Raw genomic sequence first — 6,555 nt, 5'->3', positions numbered from 1 at the left:
GCGGAACGCTCCTAACCATTTCTCGTTTGGTACTGGCCATCTGAATCAATAAATTTTCAGATAAACTCTGAAAATGTTTAGTATGCTTCATTTTATCTTTTAACGAGTAGACTTGAAAGACATTGGTGAGGGGAAATCTTCCTAATGGGCAAAGCTGCAAACAACACAACCGGCCATCTACTTTGTACAAAAGAAGCCCAAGAAGTAAGACTATATAAAGATTCCTAGAGAGTAGCCAAAAGTCTGGCCTTTAGTCAGGGGTCTGGAAAGAAAGAGACGGAAAGATCAGAGATAAGAATATCTGGTGCAGAGTCATGCAGACGGACACACAGACACTTAGTTGAAGAATAAAGACTTTTGTATCACACATTTATACCCCCCAGAAAAGACCCACCACTGTAGAGGAACTGAACAACCAGGTAGACAAAAGCACTCTGCCAACTGACATTGGTCAGCCTTGTCATTGGCCACCTCAGAACTCGCACGAAAGACACATGAATGAAGTAGTCACAGCGGCAGAAATGGGGGCTACATATGGGCCCACCAATATGGACTCCCACTTACCAGATGGGTCTAGCTACTGCTGCCTCCATTTACTAAGTACAATTTCGCTAGAGCAGCACCCACTTGTCTGCAGGGGATACCTTCCAAGACCCCCAGTGGATGCCTGAAACCACAGACAGTACCTAACCCCATAAATACTATGTTTTTTCCTATACATACATACCTATGATAGAGCTTAATTTATAAATTAGGCACAGTGAGAGACTGTCAGTAATAAAATAGAACAATTATAACAATATACTGTATAAAAGTTATGTGAATGTGCGCTCTCAAAATACTCTACTGTGCTGTACTCACCCTTCTCCTTGTGCTGACGGCAGATAGAAAATGCCTACGTGAGGAGATGACATGAGGTGAACGTCGCGGGTGTTGAGCATTGGGCTCTTACTGACTTTCTGACCATCCATCAGGAGGATGACTGGCTTCTGGACTTGGCTGCAGGCAGAGAATTGAAACCTCGGAAAACCAAACTGCGGGTAATGGGGAACTACTGTACCATGGCCTCTGAATGTCCAGCGTAGCTCAGAAAGAAGCATCTGTGTCTCATGGTCATAGGTACAGATACCTATTTCAGGGGAGGGTGTGCCTGTCCTGCCCACAGCCTCAGCCAGCACCACTATCCGCAGGCTCACGGAATACCAGATCCACAGGCATGGAACCCCACACAACACAGCCTCTGAGCGGTGCTTCGCAAACTCGGGCGCTTCCCTAACAAGATCTGAAACTGGCCTCTTGCACCCACCTGAAGGCAAGGAAAGACTGAAGAAAGAGGCTGGCCACTCCTGATTGGTAGGTAGCTGTCTTAACAAGTAAGTGAACTTTATGAGGCTTGTTTCCAGTGGATCTCTGCATCAGCTGCGAGAATCTTTAAAGTTTATGTAGAGGCCTTAGTGAGGTTCAGTCATGTAACTGCCCAGATAGTCTCAACAACACATTGCTCGCTCAAGGCTGTGTCCTTGAAACTGCCTCCCTCTGTAGAAACCTAGGGTTGAATGTACATTTCCAGGACACGGGAGGGGAGTCAGGAGCTTCTAATTGCCCAGGTCTAGCCCGAGGGTCAACTGGTGTTTCTGTCCTCTGGATGACCTCCTCCAACACTTTACCCCTCCTGACCTGCCTTGGAAAATCTTACATGCCCCCTCCCCCTCCCCTGGCCTCTTCTGCAAATTACCCTGAGCAGGCAGCAAGGAGTTTCACTGGGATGGAAGTGACTCACGTGGCAGCTACCTGGCTGCCCTGGAGGCAGATGCCACAACAATACAGACACATGCAAGAGAACACAGATTAAGATAACGATTTCCAAAATAAAGAACCACTTTTTCCACCAAAGACCCCATGATCCAAACCACCAATTTATTAAGTCACCAAAGAAGGGTGTCAGATCATTCAGAATATTCACTTGTATCCTCATGTGACTCTGCTAATGTATTAGCATTAACAGGTATGAACACACAGCATTCTCTTGGGTAACAGCATAGGCGCCTCTTTGCAAGGCAGTAATAACATTCAAGGACATCCTTTTCTGGAGGATAGTTTTTCTCATTAGAGACATTTCAGTGTTCAGTAAGGACAGGCTGTGTTGGCTATCATTTAAGGCTCCCTAGGTAAATTTAGTAAGGCCTTCTATGTGAGCTATCATGCCCTCCAGGCCAATGGTGGGAACAAAGACAATGGCCAAATGATCGTACCAGTGGAAAACAGAATGTGTCCATCTGGCCTAGAGGAGAGTGAGTTTGGCAGCTTTAGGAATTTGATCTGGTTATAATACCCTGCCTGTTTCCTGGGGGAAGCAGCACGGTCAGGCATGAGGAGATGGACTGGGGGCCGGATATGCCAGACCAGGACCTCTACCTTCTCCCTGTTTACAATGGTGCATGCTTCATTCCAGGTATAGTACATTTCAAAGGTCCAGCTTGCAGAGGACAACTGGATCCCAGTGGAGATTAAGTAGTTCCTCCACACCCAGGGGTGCAAAGTAATTATTCATCCATTCTGGTGGGACATCCCATTGCAAATTCCAGTAACACCTTTCCCAGACATCATGGGACTTGGTATTCTCAGCAGCATAGCACTTTGATCCATGGTGACAGTTGGGGGGAGGGCTGTTTCCCACAATTCCCATACCTTTGTGGTACTGGGTATCTCAGCAGGTCCTCAGTCTGGCATACAGAGCAGCAGGCGCTACTGGTTGATCATTCAAATGTATTAAAACATGGGATAGTGGGTACCTGGGTGGCTTAGTCGTTAAGCGTCTGCCTTCAGCTCAGGTCATGACCCAGGGTCCTGGGATCGAGTCCCACATCGGGCTCCCTGCTTGGCAGGAAGCCTGCTTCTCCCTCTCCCGCTCCCCCTGCTTGTGTTCCTGCTCTTGCTAACTCTCTCTCTGTCAAATAAATAAATAAAATCTTTAAAAAAATAAATAAATAAATAAAAATAAAAGAAAACATGGGATAGTACCTTAGTCTACCTGGGCAAGGTGGTTTTACCCTCTAGTAATTTAATCTATTGCTTGCAGATTACAGGGAAGATGGAACCTCCATTTGATATCATACTATTTTGCCCAGTTTTGTACATCATGACATCTGCAATGTGACCCCTGATCACTATCTATTTGATGAGGGTATCTACATGGTACTTAGCTTCTCTAATACCCTAGTGGTGGCAATGGTTTGTGCAGTGACAGAGGAATGCTTGGGTTAGGCCAGACACAGTGTCGACACAAACCAAGGCATATTTAGAACCCTCACTTGGAGGGAGAGGGCCAACATCATCAATTTGCCAATCCCTCATCGGTTGGGAACTCCGGTGAACGGCCCTAGAGTCTTTTGGCAATTGCCTTGGGCATTGTTTAGAACACACAAGACATGTTGTTACTGCATTAACCAAGTGTCTGTATTTCAAGGGCAATTTCACATTCTTGGCAATATGCCATTCCACCTGGGCACTAAGGTGGCATCTACTGAAGGGTCAGTGCGAGGGCTCATACAGAGCAATGGCATTAACTTCCTGATTGCCAGGAAGTATCAGTGCCTTACGAGCTGGGATGTAGAAGGCAGTGAGAAATGTCTAAGGCCCTTGCAGGTGAACCCAAATGTCTTTCCACATATCCTGACCTCACAAGGGCTTATTCATGATCATCCATCTCTCACCTTCCCGCTGGTCCAAGCCATGGGGTTAATCCCTTTAGAATAGCCCAACTGTCAGTACAAAGGTTAATGGCCAGGGCTCATGAGTGATCACCAGCCAAATTGCTCTGAGTTCAACTCACTGACTGCTGTAGTTCTTTCCTGTTACAAGGACAACAGATTCTTACTGAACTTATGCAAATAACTATATGGACGTGAAAATAATAATACACATTAAGAGTTTCCAAATTCTGGAGGGATCAGGTAGGGAAGAAAAGATAAATGTTTCAACTTTGTTCATAAAGGTATATGTTGGCAAACTGCTGATAGCTTAAGAAAAAAGAGAAAAAAGGTTTTCTTAAATCTGGAAAAACAAAACAAAAAAATCAACGTTTCCAATAAAAAGTCATAAAAATTATAGACATCATCAGTTTTTCCATTGGAGTTCTATAAATTCTTATTAGTTCAGTAGTATGATCTTAGTTAACAGACACCTGTATTTGTCAGTCTTTTCCGTGAATCTCCTAGAAGATGAAGCACTTTTGCAGGAACACTTCTGCAAGGGCATCGGAGTACAACAATAACTGTCTGTAAATGACAAAAGACTTAAAAATAGCTATGGTTGAGATCTGGTAAGAGTTCATTACAATGTGATTAACGTGGGAATTTGGTTATTTCTGTAACACACATCCTCTTGATGACTCCTCCAATACTGAGCAGGGGGGCTTCTGGCACAGCAAAGGGGATGGACCATGGGAGCAGGCCAATGACATGGGATCCATGAGTTGTATCCCATGTCATACCATCCAGAAGCAGCCAGCCTCAGAGAATGCTGGAACAGTCTTCTAAAGGCAAACCTTAATGAGTAGCTCAGAAGCAATATCCTGAATGTGGTGCCATCTTCAAGATGTAGTATATGCTAAAATCAAAGACTTCTGTATGGGGCCAAGTCCCCAGTAAGTAGAACACAAAGGGTGTGGGGAACAGGAGTGGACCCACTTACCATCACTCCCAATGATTCAATCACAATGGTGAATTTTATACTTCCCATCCTTGCAACTCTGGGCTCTGCAGTGTTAGAATTCTGGTCTCCAAAGGGTATACATACTCTTGCCAGGAAACACAGAAAGTGTCTCACTGAACAACAAACTATAGTTACCACTAGGACACTTTGGACTCCTTGTGCCCAGAGCCCAGAAAGTCAGCATACTGGCTGTGGTACTTGACCCTAATCAGCTGAAGAAGGTGGCGCTGCTTTACAAGGAGGACAGGGAGAGTATGTGTGGAATCTAAGTGGTGTACCTGGGCGCCTTCTGGTATTTCCTTGCCTCCTGATGCCAGTGGTCTAGACACAAACAGCAACTGCTGTCTGGAAAAGGCGTGGTATGATTGCCTAGGGCCCAGGCTGTCGGGAATGAAGGTTTGAGTCACACCACCAGGAAAGCCAGCAAGGCCTGCCAAGGTAACAGCTGAGTGCAAGGAGGAATTTAGGATGAATAGTGGATTATGGGGAGGATGAGGACCAGCGTGAACCTGAAACCTACTGCAGCATTAGGAGCTATTTGTCCCACTAAGCTTCCTCTTCTGGGAGAAGTGGTTAAACAGTCTCTATGAGGCTGTTATGTTCACCTGTTATCCTCTGATGCTGGAATCGGAAGTCCACAGGGCAGGCAGCTGGGAAGGGAAGATGGATGTGAAGTTTCAGTAACAAGCTGGAACCCACCACCGCGGGAATGAACTGAAACCACTCAGGCCTTGCTGCGTCTGACGGCGGTGGTATGGGGCAAAGCTGGGGCCCTTCATGGAGCTAGACACATACCTGGTCCAGGAGTCAGGGAAACGGAAGGAAGATCCAGTGGAAGGGAAAGCAGTTGCGGGTTCAGCCACTGCCTCGTCATCAAGGTGAGCCAGCAAAGCCCCAACATGTATCTGCTACAAAATGGCTGCTGCTTCACCCCCGGCCCCCCAAATCTCCCACAAGAATCTCTTATGGCCAGCACTAACCAACAACATAAACAGAATTCTAGGAAATATAGGTCAGCCTAACCAAGTCGACACCTTACAAAACCATCCTAGCCTTACCTTAAATGACCTCCCATTACTTTTATGTCCTTAACAGAACTTGTAAGGTTCCTTGTGACCTGACTTCCAGCAGATTTTTTGCTTTATCTCCTATTCCTCACCACCACCACCCCCAATCTCAGGCTGTATGTATTTATGTTTAGTACAAATGTTCTAGCTTTTCTAACCTTTCTACACTATTCCTCAAGACTGCAATACTCCTCCTTCCTTTCCTCTCTTCCCCTTAACCTGGCTGAGACCTATGCACCCTTATGGGCTCAGCTTCTTTTAGGAAACCTTCCCCCTGACATATCACTTTATCATCAGTGGCCAGTACAAAACCAGGGCCATAGTTAGCACCCAACAAATTTTGGCTGAGTAAATTAATATGTGCCAGTGACAGTTAAAACAGATTATAACTGAATGAACATGGCTGCAGTCTTAGTCATACAGGGGATAAAGTGCCATAGTCAAGGTCAGTAGGCAGACATATCCAGCCTATTAAAACGGGTGGAACACTATTCAGTTCTGCAGAAATATACATGCTCCATTTATCCACTTACTCACTCTATCCCTTTGCTATATAAACCCCATTTCAACACATACTTCTTGCCTTAGTCTGAGTCCCCCACAAAGCAGAGCCTAATGCAAGGAAGTCTGTTTGGGAGGTGATTCCCGGGAGCAGGATAAAAGTCAGGAAAGGAGGAAAGGGTAGGGGGTAAAAGCCAGTAAAGAAGGTTATTGAGCTGGTTAATGCCTTGAGCACTGAAGTTTTATCTGACCAGAAACCCCCTGAGGAACTTCA

The sequence above is a fragment of the Halichoerus grypus genome, chromosome 1, assembly GCF_964656455.1.
Source record: "Halichoerus grypus chromosome 1, mHalGry1.hap1.1, whole genome shotgun sequence".
Taxonomy (NCBI): Eukaryota; Metazoa; Chordata; class Mammalia; order Carnivora; family Phocidae; genus Halichoerus; species Halichoerus grypus.
Note: the sequence above shows the minus strand (reverse complement) of the source record.